This window comes from Tympanuchus pallidicinctus, unplaced genomic scaffold (assembly GCF_026119805.1).
Source record: "Tympanuchus pallidicinctus isolate F22 unplaced genomic scaffold, pur_lepc_1.0 scaffold26, whole genome shotgun sequence".
NCBI classification, from domain to species: domain Eukaryota; kingdom Metazoa; phylum Chordata; class Aves; order Galliformes; family Phasianidae; genus Tympanuchus; species Tympanuchus pallidicinctus.
Genome location: NW_026294743.1, coordinates 5,253,027 through 5,268,296, shown reverse-complemented (window position 1 = coordinate 5,268,296; position 15,270 = coordinate 5,253,027). Strand labels below are relative to the sequence as shown.

The 15,270-nt window shown below is 39.9% G+C and overlaps 2 long non-coding RNA genes across 2 annotated transcripts in view; one reads left to right on the top strand and one right to left on the bottom strand.

The window, feature by feature from the left end:
• Positions 1–11,459, bottom strand: part of LOC128084240 (uncharacterized) — a 42,935-nt gene extending 31,476 nt beyond the window's left edge. Inside the window, exon 1 of the long non-coding RNA XR_008208403.1 lies at positions 11,280–11,459. This is a non-coding gene — a long non-coding RNA (uncharacterized LOC128084240). The remainder of the gene's footprint in view (positions 1–11,279) is intronic.
• Positions 7,110–10,092, top strand: LOC128084239 (uncharacterized). Its single transcript, XR_008208401.1, has 2 exons — positions 7,110–7,528; positions 9,793–10,092. It is a non-coding gene; the product is annotated as an uncharacterized LOC128084239 (long non-coding RNA).
• Positions 11,460–15,270: the final 3,811 nt, after the last annotated feature.

The following is a 15,270-nucleotide window of genomic DNA, read 5'->3' as shown; positions in this document are numbered from 1 at the left end:
GATAGTGCTATGAAATAGTGACAACTTTTACCATGCTGCCTGTTGCAGATGAAGACTCTCTAAGCTATGCTTGCGTAAATCCTTACATTACTAACTCAGATATTTGAACTTGTTGCTGGAAGAGGAGGGTGAAAAGACCATATAGCATTGTTAATCCCTTGAGCCATCTGGTCACTTGAGGCCATGCTTTAGTTTACGCTTATAGTGAAAACCTATTCCTTTCATTCAGTTCCCTTCCCTGTGTCAATTTATCATCGGCTTTTTTTGCTGTGTTAGGATTTCTTGCAGTTAATCATAGCGAGAATCAATTGTCTTTTGATGCCACAGTAAATATTAGCGCACTGGAAAGAGATTATTTTTTTCTTTACTCATTTCTTCCCCCCTCCCTCAGCTTGCTGTGATTTATAAAAGTTGCTGGTACGTTTTGATGAAATGGAGATGAAAAGAAGGGTAACCTTTCCTTTAGCAAAGAGGAAAATAAGTAATTCCATCACCATTTCTGTGTAACTTGAGAGAGTTCTGCTGCATGACAGATAGTGAGATACCCATATCACAGAGGGTTCAAAAGAAATGAGCCTAGATATCACCTTATAACTTGTCTGTCAGAGGTAGCATTTGCATGTTCTGTTATCTAAGAACCAATCTTCACCTACACCTGTAAGCCACAAGCCTCTCAAACCTCCTACATTTGCATCTATACTGTACAGCATTCTGCACTAAGCCTGCTCAAACAGTTCATCATTTTCTAGGCCATATATGAATTTTTGACTTATTGACATACAGAGTTCTATATGAGGCCAAATCAATTGCATCTCTGACACGAAGCAGCAGTGAGACTTCACAGCTATTTGACTTAATTAGCTTTCCTGCACACTTGACAAAATTACTCTTCTGGACTTCACACTTAACTTACAGTGAAGTGCAGTCTTTTCCACTACTGCTTGTCTCATGCATAAGATTATTTTTTACATTGTGGTCCCTAAGGTAGCTGCAAAGCAATTCTGTCATAAATGTGCTGGCTCACTGCACTCAAAGTAAAATCATTTTCTTCTGCATGCTTCTTCCATCTATTAATTAATTCTTTGTAGCACTCTTCTGGCTAGATGGCAGCTCTGATCTTCTATAAAAAAATAAATTAAAAAAAAAATTAAAAAAAAGGAAAAAAACCTGTCCTTTTCACTGTTATAACTGTTTCTGAACAGCAAAACTAGAAGATCGTAAAGCACAGCACAGGTAGGAAAAGGAGATCAAAACATCTGAGAAATGAGCAGGACCAAAAGGCTGAGAGCCTGAGTCATTTTTAAAGTGAGCCAAGGAGGAAGACAGCTTTCTGGGAAGGGTACTTGAGATGTTAGCTGTTGTTTCAGTTCCTGATTACTGAACCTCGCTGACACACAGCTTAGCTAGAAAGGTGGAGTTACACAGCTCTGCCTGTCTACCACATGCTAAATAATTCTGAGATACAGAAATTCTGAAATTCTGGAACAATCCTCAAGGCCTGAGAGAAACAGCACATCAAATTTTGTCTCACAAGGCACAAAGGTTCATCGTTTTGTCGTCAAAGAGAAAACAAAGGATAAGAGATATGGTGAAGAGCTAAAAATAGCAAGTTTAAATATACAAGCCATTACTAACTGAGAACATCCCACTGCCTGGCCAGCACAGTGCATGGTAACACATCTGTTGGAAGTGACAGCTTGAAATGAACTCAGTCTGTGCTTTTTCCTATTTGTTCCTGCGAATACTGAAAATTGGAAAATACTTTTAGATAGTTTCTACTGCAATAGCACTAAGAGGTGCTAATGAAGGTATCACTCCTTCATCTCACAGGCTGAGATCTACAGAGCTTTTGGGATCCAAAACATTAAATGTACTCTGTAATCCTGAATTAGGAATCAGTGTTATTGTCTCTGCCCCTGCAACTAAGCAGGGCCTGCCCAACTGAACCCCTTTTATATCCAGCTGTGGTATTCATTAAGATTTTTTCAAGTTTCGACTCCTGTCACTACAAGAACAAAGCCCCACTGAGCTAGGGTGAAATAGCAAGTCACAGCTGAAGAACATGACAGCCTCTGGAACAAATAATGAATTAACTGAATTACTAGTTATGTGTCCAGAATACCTATACTCTATAGCAAATTTCCTTTAACTCATAAAAAATAGTATTGAACAACTGTAAAATTAAGATTATTGGATAACGAAACGTATTAGAAATAACAAATGCTCATTTTATAAGGCATAAATGAGCCACTAATTGACAAGAGCTAAAAAGAAAAACTCCCCTTGTTGGCTGGTTATTCGGCTGTAGATTCTGCTGCTCTGCTCTGTGAAGCATCTGGTACTGGCCATTACCAGAGATCAAATACAGGACCAGATGGTCCGTTGGTTGACTCATTATAATGGTATGACTGCTGAAATGTAAAAGCTCTTCACAGAACCAGAAGGAGACCATTTACCTCTGAATGCCTCTTAAAAAGAAAAAAAAGAAAAAAAAAAGAGGACTTCCCATACCTCTGTGAATCCAAGGGAATAGCAATCCAACTTACCCCAGTGACACTTGCATAAGAAGTCAAATTACTTAAGAACTTTCCTCACTGTGGAAGACCTGGCCTCAGCAAGCCTTTTGACTTCAGAGTTTATATCATCACTAAATCAGGGACTCGAGGTGATTTGGGGAGCTCAAGCTGAAGCAGCAACTCAGTGGTGTAACCTGGCAGGACGTTACCGTATCACCTCGTTAGGATTGTGCTGGATCCCTGCATGCTAATTAGAGTGTCTGTGATATAAAACAGGAAAACAATTGCATCCTGTGGAATTATTTTGCACCAGAGGACTAAAGGACTAATAGGAGTTCGGTAACTGAAGCAATCATATCCAAGAGGAAAAAAATATCCAAGATAGAAAAAAAAATCAAACAACATCATTTTGAAGAAGGGAAGTAGGAGAGACTCAGCAAATGCCAAATATTTTATTCTGCTTTCCCACTGCCAGTTTTCAGGGCCTTTCTGACATCCTAAGCATGAACGCATGTTTCTAATTTTAATTCTCCTTAAAATTACTGTGAAAATGAATGTTAGGGTTCTGATAGAAGCATTATAGTTGACATGAAGTAATTCAGTATTTGTCCTTGTTTTGCCATAATCAGTCTCTAGAACAGCATCTCTTCCCCTGTTTCCATCTCTGTAAAGGTAGATCTCAAAGTGTCTGCTACTAAATGCGCCATTCACCTTAGCAGCAGTGAAGTACAAACACAAATACAACTGTGCTTCTGCATACAGGATTTTCAATATATTTCTTTTTCATATTCTCCATTTTTTACCCCTTTCAAGCTTCTATCAAAAACTTTTTGTACTTTGGTTACTGTTTTCTAAATTAAAATACCAAGAGTTTTAAAATAGAATAGTTGAGTTAGCTATTACGCAGCCACAGTAAGTATCTGGAAAGATGCTTTGAGAAGAAAAACAAATGCAGACTTTTCTTCCTTGGGTTCAGGAACAGGATACATGGTTCCTCGGTTATCACAGTGATTTATAAAGGAGAACTGCTGTCTAACATCATAAACCTTCAATATGCCAAACCTACATAACCACTGGTTTGCATCTTAAGATATCTTCAAGCAAGAGCCAAGAACTTACCACCGCTTTTGCCTTTATTTCCTCCTACTATCTTTGTGAGTCCCCTCTGAGACCATTTTGTGTACAAAAGGAGCCTAAAGCTAAACTGAAAAACTGATTCCCCATAAAAGAAAAAGGATCCACAAAAATCTCACTCTAACAACACGAAAGAGAGAGGGAACAAGCTATTACATTACACATTAACAACAATACACCTAAATTAAATATCAACATCATGTAGAAAATTCAAAGTCTTCAGCAGTTGTTTTATTTTCCTTCTGTGAAAGGAGAAGCTTTTCTGAATAGCAATGGCATTATTTTAAAAAAAAAAAAAAAAAAAAAAAAAGGAAATGACACAGGAGCTGTGAGGCACACCAGCCTTCTTGGAAAGCTGCTGTGATCACATGGAAGGGCTGGGGCTGGGCCAGCTGTACCGCGATGCATCCTATTTTCTTTCAGCAACAAAGAGGAAATGTACATATGAGGACACTCACACAAACCTAACCACTCCTCAGTCCAAATTCAGACATCTAGTTTTCCACAAGAGCCAAGAAAAGACTAAACAGAACACAGAGAAAAGTGCATTTACTCTGAGATTTTTCCTACGGGTTCTCCTTTCCGTGTTTGTTCACTTACTGGTTGTTCCAGTTTTCAAGCAAAACCCTGACCAATTTGTGGAGCTTAGGGCAGACAAAAGTGATTGATGCAGTGAAATAAAAAATAACATGTCTTAAAAACTGCTAGTACCCTAGATGGAAATGTTATCAAACTACTTCATGCTGGATTCTGTCTCACTGCATCCTATTTCATTCTCAGAAGGCATGAAAAAGAGACTGAGTATTAAAAAAACTCTTTAGAAAAGTCTTTACTGCATTCGTTAATTATGGCTTCTCCAATAGACCAGGGGAAGTATAACAATTTCTATTTCCTGTGGGTGGCAGGAGGCTATTTGGAAATCTATGGCCAAATACGATTTTCCCACTACATGAAAAATCCCAAGAGCTATAGTCAGGACCAACAAAGAATTCAGGTCCTATTCCTTCGATGGAAAATTGAAAGAGTACAAAGAAACAGTGAAAAATGGCTAACATCTGCTTTTTTTCTGGGCAGCCTCTTGAAAGGAGACAGGATTCTGCTTTTCTTCATCATAGCCTGCTTGCCACTTGGGACTTAGTGCCAGTCAAGTGGCCAGTAGTCTGAGTGGATCTTTCAACCAATGATCCTGGCTTTTGCTTTATATAAATAGAGGGGAAGCTGCATGAATTACTACACTTCACATTCAATATCAGCTCCTAAGGTTCCTTCACTGGTTGCTTAGAAAGCCTAACAGAAACCATATGAAGATACTGGGTACATTCCCAGTTTCTCAGAGACAATGTCTTAAAAATAAATGAGCTGAGGAGGTGACTCCTTCACCTCCTCAAATTAAGGAAGTTTTCTTTCCCACCCACATCATCACAAAAGTGAGTGTTTTTCCCAAAGTTTCTGTTTTGCTCCACAGCAAATCCATAGAGTTAAAATATCATTTGAAAAATAACATTCCTGGTGTGGCAGTTAAAAAGACCAAAAGGTGTTTATATTCTTAGGAAGATGTGCTTGTTTTCACTGAGAAAATTAGTTCCTTTGTATGTATTATAACATTTGCCACATTCTTGTAAGTATTGTTTTCTGGTGAAGTCATGATCAGCTAATTAAAGATGGTCATAAAACACTGTTTATTCACTCATACTCTGTGTTTTCCTATCCAGCTGTGCTTTATGAAGCCTTAACTGGGTATGGCTCTTCTGTTTCTGTCACTAGCAAACAAACAGTTGCCCAAGAAGGCTTAAAAAGAATCTCAGAAAACATTTTCACTGCATTGTTTGTCAGTGAATGCTCACTTGATTAAAAAATAAATATCTCCATCCTTAACCATTTCCTGTTTGACCCTTAGAGCTACAGATTTTCCTATAGGCTTCCAGAGAAACCAGGCTTTGGATTTATCAGAGGCCCAAACTGTAACTCAAAATGGCCCTCTAACTTTCAGTGAGGCAGGTTTTCCCCCTTTCTTACACCTAAGGAACTGCGCTGAGCAGTATGGCCCTTTGTCAGGAAGCCAAAGTGAGAGCCCTTCACAGAAGAGCTTGGGGCATTTTGCACCTGGAGGGGCCTTTTGTTATTCCACATAAATGAAGTCACAGATGCTAGCCAGAGCTTTGACCAAATCAGCTAATAAGCCCTCTGCAGCCAGCCCCATGCGCCCTCAGCACCAGTTCCCACATCTGGGCATATGAGAACACAAAATAGGCAGCTTTCAAGTCAGTGTAGAAAAAGCTTCATAAACAACCAATGTGACAACGGGCATTTCCAAAAGTCCAGAAAGCGCCAGACCAGCAGATCCATTTGGAGCAGAGAAACTTGCCGTGCCAGCCTTTCAAATGCAGTTCACACAAGCATTTTAAAAACGGAATAGCAGAGATACATCTGCTGTTCCTATCATTTGGAGTGGGATCTGAGTGCACAAAGTCTCATGCGCAGAAAACATACATTTGAGGTGCCTGCTTTTCCATGTGCTCTAGATACAAAAACAGCGGTCACGTAGGGAAACCCTGGGAACTTTCACTTGGCTTCCCTTTCACTTGGCTGTATGTTTCTGGAGAATGCCATGCAATTTGGACTGTGACTGTCAAAGGCGGTCAGTTAGATCATCTTGTGAAACTGGGGGTGATAAAACAAAGAGGAAAAGAAGCAAACTGAAGCTTTAAAAAGTAAAATCAGTATACTGCGGGACTGCTTTATATGAAGCTCAGTCAGTCAGAGGAATGCATTTCAGAGGAAGGAGCTGCACATCAACTTCTTTCAAAAAAGACTTACGCTTTAATTATTAAAGCAGTGCTATCATACAGAACGCTTATAGGGAATAGCTTAATTTCATGCTTTTCTTTGGTGATTAGGGACCGCGTTATAAAATATAAATGTGTTATTTTTATTTCTTGAATGCGCCTTGTGAAGGACCCTTACTTTCCACATCATTTCCATTCTGCCCTCCTTTCTCTGTGTTTTTGTTCATGGTGGTAGGGCTGTGGAGGAGAGGAAGTATTACTTAAATTTTTTAGCGAGGCTTTTCTCAGACCTGTGCCAAACTCATTATTAAAAGGGATCTCTCCTATTTGAGTTCTCACAGGAGGACTCATAAATAAGAAGCAAAGATTCTATTACCTGCCCTCATTCTGGGGGATGCAACAGCCAGAAACGTATAAAACCATATGTAATTTTCAGCTAAACTTCCTAATGGGATGCATCTGCAAGTGACTGTCATTTCCTTGCAGCCTTTCAGAACCAGGAAATCCATAAGGTGTTACGCAAGAAATCTGTGTTCTTGACTTCCCTGATATATAGTATCTTTAAAATAGAGCTTATAGAGCAGAAGTGAGACAACATCGTGGCGCTTTCTCTGCAAAAAAACAGCATTTCATCATTCACCCACCCTGAGTGATTCTTCCAGATTTGGGCAAAAGCAAGTTGCCTGAGATCATAAAGTCACTAAAACTCTGACGTTACTTAGGAACTGAGGAACCACTTTCGAAAGGGATCTGTGACATGCCTGGACTACAGCATAAACTCAGATAATTGACACTGGGGCCCAGGCATCTGGGCTGGCTTAGCAGCAGATGTTCACAGTCACTTTCTAAAGCCATCTTCGTGCTTCTGAGTTCTGGTGTTGCGCTTCTGAGGGAATGCTGCTGAATTTCTGAAGACGTCTCCTGCATGTTGTAAAGCTCAGCTGCTCTCTGCTTAGCCCCCAGGCTGTCCTTGTGGGGATGTGGCAGGGAAGGGAGGATTTGAAGGAGGTGACTAGAGGAGCGTTAATTCTTGTTGGTTTAATATGCCTCAGTACTACAAAGCGAGGACGCACAAACAGGAGCAGAACCAAGGTAAGCCGGTGAGACAATATTAATACCTGCTGCTGACATGTACCTCAAGACATGAGTGGGAATGGGGGAAGCAAGACTAAAAAAGAGGGCTCTGCTAAGACTGTGGTGAGCGCTTATCCCTAAGGATTTCTATCTTATTGTAAATCAAAACAGTTTGGCTGCCTAATCCTCTGAAACAATGTCTCCAATTACTCTAAATTCCTCTGAAATTTAGGAGCACTGGAAATGCTGTTCATTTGTTTGAGAAGATACAGCTGTTAGGGGTATCAGAAGGGTAAAAAGTGAGGAGCTAGAGCTAACTGCCTCTAGAATTTTCCTTCAAATCAGAAACTGGGAGAGATGCATATTTCCATCTTAACTATCTTTTTTATTTATACATATATTCCATTGTAGTAATTTCATAATATCTCACTCCTGGATGAGAGAGCAGGGAAACTGAATCTACTCAGATGGCAAAGATTTCTGACCTGTTGACAGCTTGTTTCCTTCTCCATCGCTGTTATCACCATTAGGGGGATCATCAAGACAAAGATGCTCATACTATAAAAAAAAAAAAAATGCCACTTCTGTAACGCATCAGTCATGAAACTATTTCAAAGGAAGTTCACAATTAAGAAACTAGAAGTGTCTTAAAGGAAATGACATTAAATGGAGAAGTCAGGCAAAAAGATGAGGTACAGATCCATTGTGATTATGAACACGGAAAAAAACCATTACTGTTACGGACAACAGTGCAGAAACCTGTGGTTGATAAAAACAACTGGATTTCTATTGAAAGTTACCAAAAATCAGGCCCAGCCATGCAGGCATGTCAGTTTACAAATGAACACAGCTGCTGCTGATTAGAAAAGCATCCAGTTAGCCATGTGCACGTCTGTGCTTAAAGTGGTGGGCAGTGCTCAGAAGACATCACATGCTATCAAAAGCAGAGAGTAAATTAAAAAAAAAAAAAAAAAAAAAAAGGATTAAAACTTAAAACTAATAAAAAGATGCATTTAAGACAGCACATCCCTACTAAAAGTTATTTAATTACAACTAGAGGCACAGTTCCTCCATGTGACAGGACAGATACGTTTTGACAGCGCAGTGTTTAGAGGAAAAATAAAATATGCAGCCACATACAAGTTACTCGCTAGACTGCACATTTCTGTGTGCACAACAAGGACAAGGAGAACCCCCTTGGGTGACTGTATAATGTAACTTTGCCACTCCATAGCTGGATTCATTACTCTGCACAGTATTCAGCAAAAATGAAATAGCCTCTGTCAGCACTGGAGACAGCGTGATTTCATAACAAACTTACTTTGGAACAAGAATGCGCTTGTTACAGAACTTTTGAGCCTACTAACTCCTCTGAGCCTGAAATAATGTCTCTGTACTCGAACAAGTCAGCAAAGCGTAAGGTGGCAAAAAGCTGAACTTAAATATTTGCAGTATTTTGGACATGCTCATAGGAAAAATTTGGATAAAGGCTAGTTGTGACTCTTTTAATCACAGAGGAAAACTATTGTCTCTCAAGACACATCAGATTATATACAAGAGCCTAAACGGATTCTTTACCTCCAAAGATCTCAGGAGCATTTCCACATGTCAAGAAGCAGGGAGATAACATAAAAAGACCAGGTTTTATGCCTCAAGAAGGAAAGGGTACTTTCACACTGGCAGTTTAAGTATAAAAGTCACTACCGTGAGAAGCTGCGGATGCCAAACTAAAATGAGGTGCATAAAGAAGCTAGACAAATTCATGGGGCAAAAAGTGAATTAGTGACTATTAAGCAGTAACTTTGGATTTTGATGAGTTGTATCTGTGGGAAGAGGATCTCCTTACTTCTCTTGAGATTTTCTCAGTTTCTCTGCTCTTACCTGCCTTGTTATCCTACCTTCCAAATCTCCCTAGCAGCTGTTTGAAGCAAAACAATTTCCCTTTACCCTTTCCCAAAATTTCTACCTGATCCACATTTCAATTAAAAAATTCACAACAACTAGAAACAGAACAGAAAAGCTCAAATTAAATGTATCAAGCATAAAGTTTGCATGGTAAGTTGGCTTCCTACAGGTGTGCTAGGGAAGGGAGCACTGCATCCCTCCCTTCTCCCTCTTTATACCTTCTAACATCATCCAATACCAAACGGTTTTCAGTGGCAGATGATTGCTGCAGGATGGATCAAGAAAAATAAATAACAAGTGCCATCACTTTCTCTAAAATACCCACTGTATCACTTTCCTTGTAAGTTTATCTTTAGCTTTTTTTTTTTTTTTTTCAGCCACCTAGAACGTGCAGCTTACAGTGACCCCTGACTGAAAGAGACTGTCAAAATCCCAGTCCTTATCTCTTCTAAATGGACACAGCATCACACAGAGGTTGTTTTCCTGTCATATTCGGTCCTTCACTGAGGCTTCAATCATCTTGTGTTGTGGTACTCAGCTGTCACTGCTCCATTTCAGTGTGCCTGCCTTTGAGAGCTGCTGTACCAGACAGTGTGTTACTTGGTGCAGTCCTTTGAGGGCCTGTGGAATAGCCAGTGTGACATAAGAGCACATTTAATAAATGCATTTGAATTTAACTTAGCTATGCTGAGGATGATTTCAGATTCCACTCCTCAGCCCACTCCATTCAGCTGTGTAGGAAGTATTAGCTGTTTAAAATTGTTCAGTATTGCTATGGCAACCCTCACTCTCCAGCAGCCTCTTACCAGACTACACAGAAATGCATTCATTTTTCAGGCAGGCTGTGCACTACTCTCCAGATCTGGGGCTTTCTCCCTAATGAAACACACATCTAATCCCAATTCCTTTTAATTTGCCTCATGAGCACATACCAGTTTACTCTGTGAAATTTGTTTCATTACCTGCCCTACTGTACAAGGCCAGATCCCATAGACATACATACAAATCAGCTGGTTTAAGAGCAATTAAAGACTGAGACCGGAACTATGTGGCTTCACATATGTGATTCAGAGGTTCCTACATCAGACCTCACTGTCACTGAAAGTCATTTCCTTCTTCTTCACAAACTTGGGGCGAGGGGCAGGGAGATTAAAGGAAAGAAGGAATATCACACGCTGTGTTTATCAGTCACAGAAGGAGCACTGGAAGACGAAACTGCAGAGTATCACGATGACTCTGTCTTGCAACATTCACAGACAGCAGCACAGTACATGCCCTTCAAATATTTGGATATATGCTATATGTGAACCCCTGCACTAAAATATGGTGTCCTCAGAATTGCCCAATAGAGAAACATAACGGACCATAAAGTAGCTCTTAAGAAGTCAGCAGATGGTTTCTTGAACTGGCAGGCCCAAGCCTTAGCTGTAGCAACCCAAGATCTTGATGGCTTATGGTAATGCCTGAATGTTTCTATGAGCCAAAATTCACCTCTGCTACATCTGTGCCATTGCATCAAGCGCCGTCACAAATCAACAAATACAAAACTCTACAACTTATGGATTTATTTTCCATAAAGAGCACCAAAATACATAGAAAAGAACTTGTGAAGACTCTTCTCCTAAGCATCTTCCATGTTAATGAGAAAAAACAACAAAAGACAGAACATCATCTTTCTTACCAAGGAGGAAAAAGAAAAGTTATTTGCCAGGCACAGAAAAATGAGACTGTGCCCCCAGCAGAACCATAATCATCTCTCTGAGGAGTAGGCTCAAAGATTGTTACTAGTCTGAGAAGGTGTTACAGCTGAAAAGATTATCACAGTGAAAATGGGAAAAGAAACAAACGGGTAAGGAATGCTCACCTGTATCTGAAGATCTCGGATTGCAGGAAAGACTCCACAGGGGAGGGATCTCCAGAAAGAGAACCTTCCCCAGTGCCAGTCAGCCCTTAAATGGGGTCTGGGAGATCACACAGGAGAATTACTTTCACCTGTGCTCCCACGGCTGACTCAGTCCTTTCCTCAGGTGATCAGTCAGTGGTTCAAGGCTATGACTCAACAAGTCCCATACAGGAGGAAAGGAGTATCCAATTGTCCACTGACTGCAGCCCCATTGCTTGGGACTTCATATAAGCAATGAATTACAAGCTCTTATTCTCAATGCACTGTTTGAGTTCTCATCCCCACCACTGAAAATTTCCCTGAGTTTTCTTTCAATAACCACAACATAACACAAACGTTATTGTAGCTTCTCCTCAAAGGGTAATGGCATACTCGGCCCATCACAGGGTTAGCAATTACAGCTTCCTCCCTCGCAGCTGGAAATGTTTCTGCAGCTGTCTGAACTCTGAGCCAGCTCAGAACAAGAAAGTAGAGGCTAAAAAGCAAGACAAAAATTGTTATTTGCCTATGCCATGGAGAAACAGTCATCAATGAGCTTGAGCAGATGTGAGAATGTATTGACTAGCTCATCCACTACCAGAGAATTCTACATCAGTAAAAAACCTCGACTGATATTGTAAGTGATGGAACAAGCTGTTTAAAAAGACATCATCAAAATAGTTCTCAGAGATGGGGATAAAGTTTAACAGTTTTTCCCAGATCAGATTTTGAAAATGCATGTGAAAAACTATTGCATCCAGGGGTCTGTCTTGCTCTGGTGAGCAGATGATTCTCTTCCCAAGCAGAGCTGGCTGTACAATTTATTTCATTTTTCTGCTTCTTGTTCTGTTCATAGTCATCTGAGAGTGATCTAGCTTCAATAATGGGAAAACACTGCAAGAAAAGTGTTTTCTCTTTCAGATGTTTTCATTATTGGCTATTCTGTGACATCAAAAATGTTCACAAGCATGTTTGTGAGAGGATTAGCTATTGCAATAGCCACTTCAATAACGCTTTGCTTTAAAAAAAAATGCCCCTGGACTCATGTTTCAATAAATGACAATTGTGTCCCTCCATACCTTCCTAAATACAAGCACATTTGAAAATCTAACTTATAATATTTTAATATTTTAGTAGCTGCAGTTTAGCACCCCAGGACACCTCTGCCAGCTATATTCCCTGAGCCATGCAGCCTTCGTTTCCACTCTCCTAGGTGGAGACACAAAGAATACCTGTTATCTCACCTGATACACGTGCCTTTGGCAAGCCTGTCACACACAACCACAGTGTGACCAAGTGAGAACTCAACTGCACTGCAGAGGGAAGGGTTGTGCCTTCCTGTCCCACAGGCTTGAGGCTGCTGTGGTAAGCAGCCTGCAAGGAGCCCGGCTCCTTCGCTCCTGGGAGAATCGTGTTGGAAAATATCGACCAGCAGCAACAGTCAGAAGGGAGCATGATAAGGGTGCAGCAGTACCCTTATTCACTGCCAATCTTTCCAGGCATTGATAATGTAACTAACCCCTTTTCAACATATGGCTGTAAATACTCAGCACGTTTTCACTTGCACCTCATCAGTTGTAGTCACATCTTCCAGTGCCTTTCCTACAGGCTGGTTGGGTTAGATCAGAAGCAATTATTAGAATTTATGACTTGAATTCACTCACCAGTGAGCGTGTACTGAACAACACTGCAGGTTACACCACCGAGGCAGCCAAGGCATCCTGAACCCTGCCTAATGATATGCATCCCTGTTCACATTTCTCCAGTGAATGCACCCATTTTGAGTCTGACAAAATAAAATGGGACAATAATTTGGCACTGGGCTTACTGGAGGAGGATAGAAATTGCATCAGTCACAGGAAGTACTGAAGGAGAGACTGCCTCCCACTCAGAGCAAGTGATCTGATTCCCATTACCAAGAAGGATGCATTTATTTCTTTTTGAACTGCAAAGATGCAGACCATGTTATCCCCTCCCCCTATACGAGTGATGTGAGGAGTTTATTACTGCACAGTGAGTTTTGCTGCTCTGATTTATTGGAGACGCAAGAACAGACAGGCAGACTCAAGATAGGAAATAGCACGTATCACCCACTCTTGAGTTTCCTCTCTGCAGCTCCAGTAAGTGTGTTTTTTGGCATGCACACTGGAAAAAAATATTTTCCATTAATCTGGACTAATGCGTTAGCCCAGTGCTCTGCCTTCCAAGATCTGTGAGATCCAAAACATGTTTTATTTAGTCTAAATAGAGCTCCTATGATCTGCAGTACTTCCTGGGTATTTGTATATGAGTGTCATTCTATAGAAACAGGTACAGACATGTGGCTTGCATTTTCCTTTAGCTAATTATTTTTTCAGAGATTCAGCACTAGAAGTGATCAGAAAAACACTGACAGAACTATGCTCTGTTGGGAAATGCAAGTGTCTTCAAATGGGGGGAAAAGTATTAAATTCATCACAGAAATTTGCATCAAAACCTTCATTCTGATCCAGCAAGGGATCAGACACATTCTCTGACCTGTGTTTCCAAAGGAAACAATTTGCATATCAAATACTTGCAACTGCTAAAATGCTTGTGAGCAAGAAGCTGCAAATTATTCACAGAAGTTATTCAGCTAGCAAGTGTGAATGAAGACGTTGCGCAGTCCTGTGATGTGATGGCATGCCACTTGAGAGCCAAAAGAGCAGTGAAAATCTTTGCTAATTATTATCCCCGCCTATGAACTTGGACTAAAGGCATGCACTGAGATCTGAATGCATCCCTCTCTCTTTTTGTTAGCTGAATATTGCCATAAGATGTATTTTCCTCTTCAGAGTTTTAGCCAGGTCCCACAGCATGCTTTTAGACTGCACATGAAACACAGCATGAAATAATCTGTCACCTTTCTTTAACAGGCCATTATTTGCAGTCTTCCTGGGCAGCTTTGAATCAGATCTGCCACTCCTGGCAAGCCAAAATGTTAATATCCCTTTGATATTCAACTGCATTTTTGCCAAGCTGGATGAAATAACTTCTACCCGATAACAACTGTCTGCTGAGTATTAGGGTGTCCACATAAAACAGGAAAAAAGCCATAGCTGGAGAAATTCCAGGCAATCACTATTTCTAAATGAAAAATAATAATAATAACAATAATTAAATACTGCACTTTTAATTTATGCGTTTTAATTTGTCTGACAAAAAAAAAAAAAGCCCATCAACTCTTGAAGTACGCGGGGGAAAAAAAGGACTACAGATGTAACCACTAAAACATAGCAGAAAACTGGGAAGAAGAAAAAATGATGCTGCATTTTAGAAACAATAAGTAAAGCAGGAATGGCAAATCCACTCACCTCCACACAAAAAATATGGATATTCTCATTAGCCAGATTGAGTTTACTTGAAAAAGAAAGAGTCATTCCCTGGGAAGACACACAAAAAAATCTTTTAATATTTGAATACAAAAGAAACACAAGCTGACATTTTTCCTTATAACATAGCAGCGTTTTACTTGCAGCTTTTTACAAGCATTTTTTATTAAGACCCATGCAGGTTTGAATCACTAAACGTCTGCGTATTTTTTTTTTTCTTTTCTAACTCCTTATGGAGGAAAAGTTCTGGCAATCCAGCCCTTCTGATTTGCTTTACATGAGGAGAAACAAAATACTTCTCTAAGAAAGCAAGCCTGGTTCCCAGCAAGCCCATCTACAAAGCACCCTGAATTTATAATAACAAAGAAATGACATAAGATCTCAAGAATGTTATTTTTTTTTTTTTTTTAAGTCCAACTGTGGATAGGTAGAAGTTGCCAAATACAGTATCCCACAATTAACATTCAGACAAATGGTCTTTGATGTACATATACCAGTTTCAACATTTCCACTGTTTTTTTCTTCTAACTACCACTTTAGTCTAAATGGAAATATTTTAAAATATTTTTAAATTAAAAAAAAGTGCAGAGATTTGCAGTTCAGGCTAGATGGTGGGTTTTAAA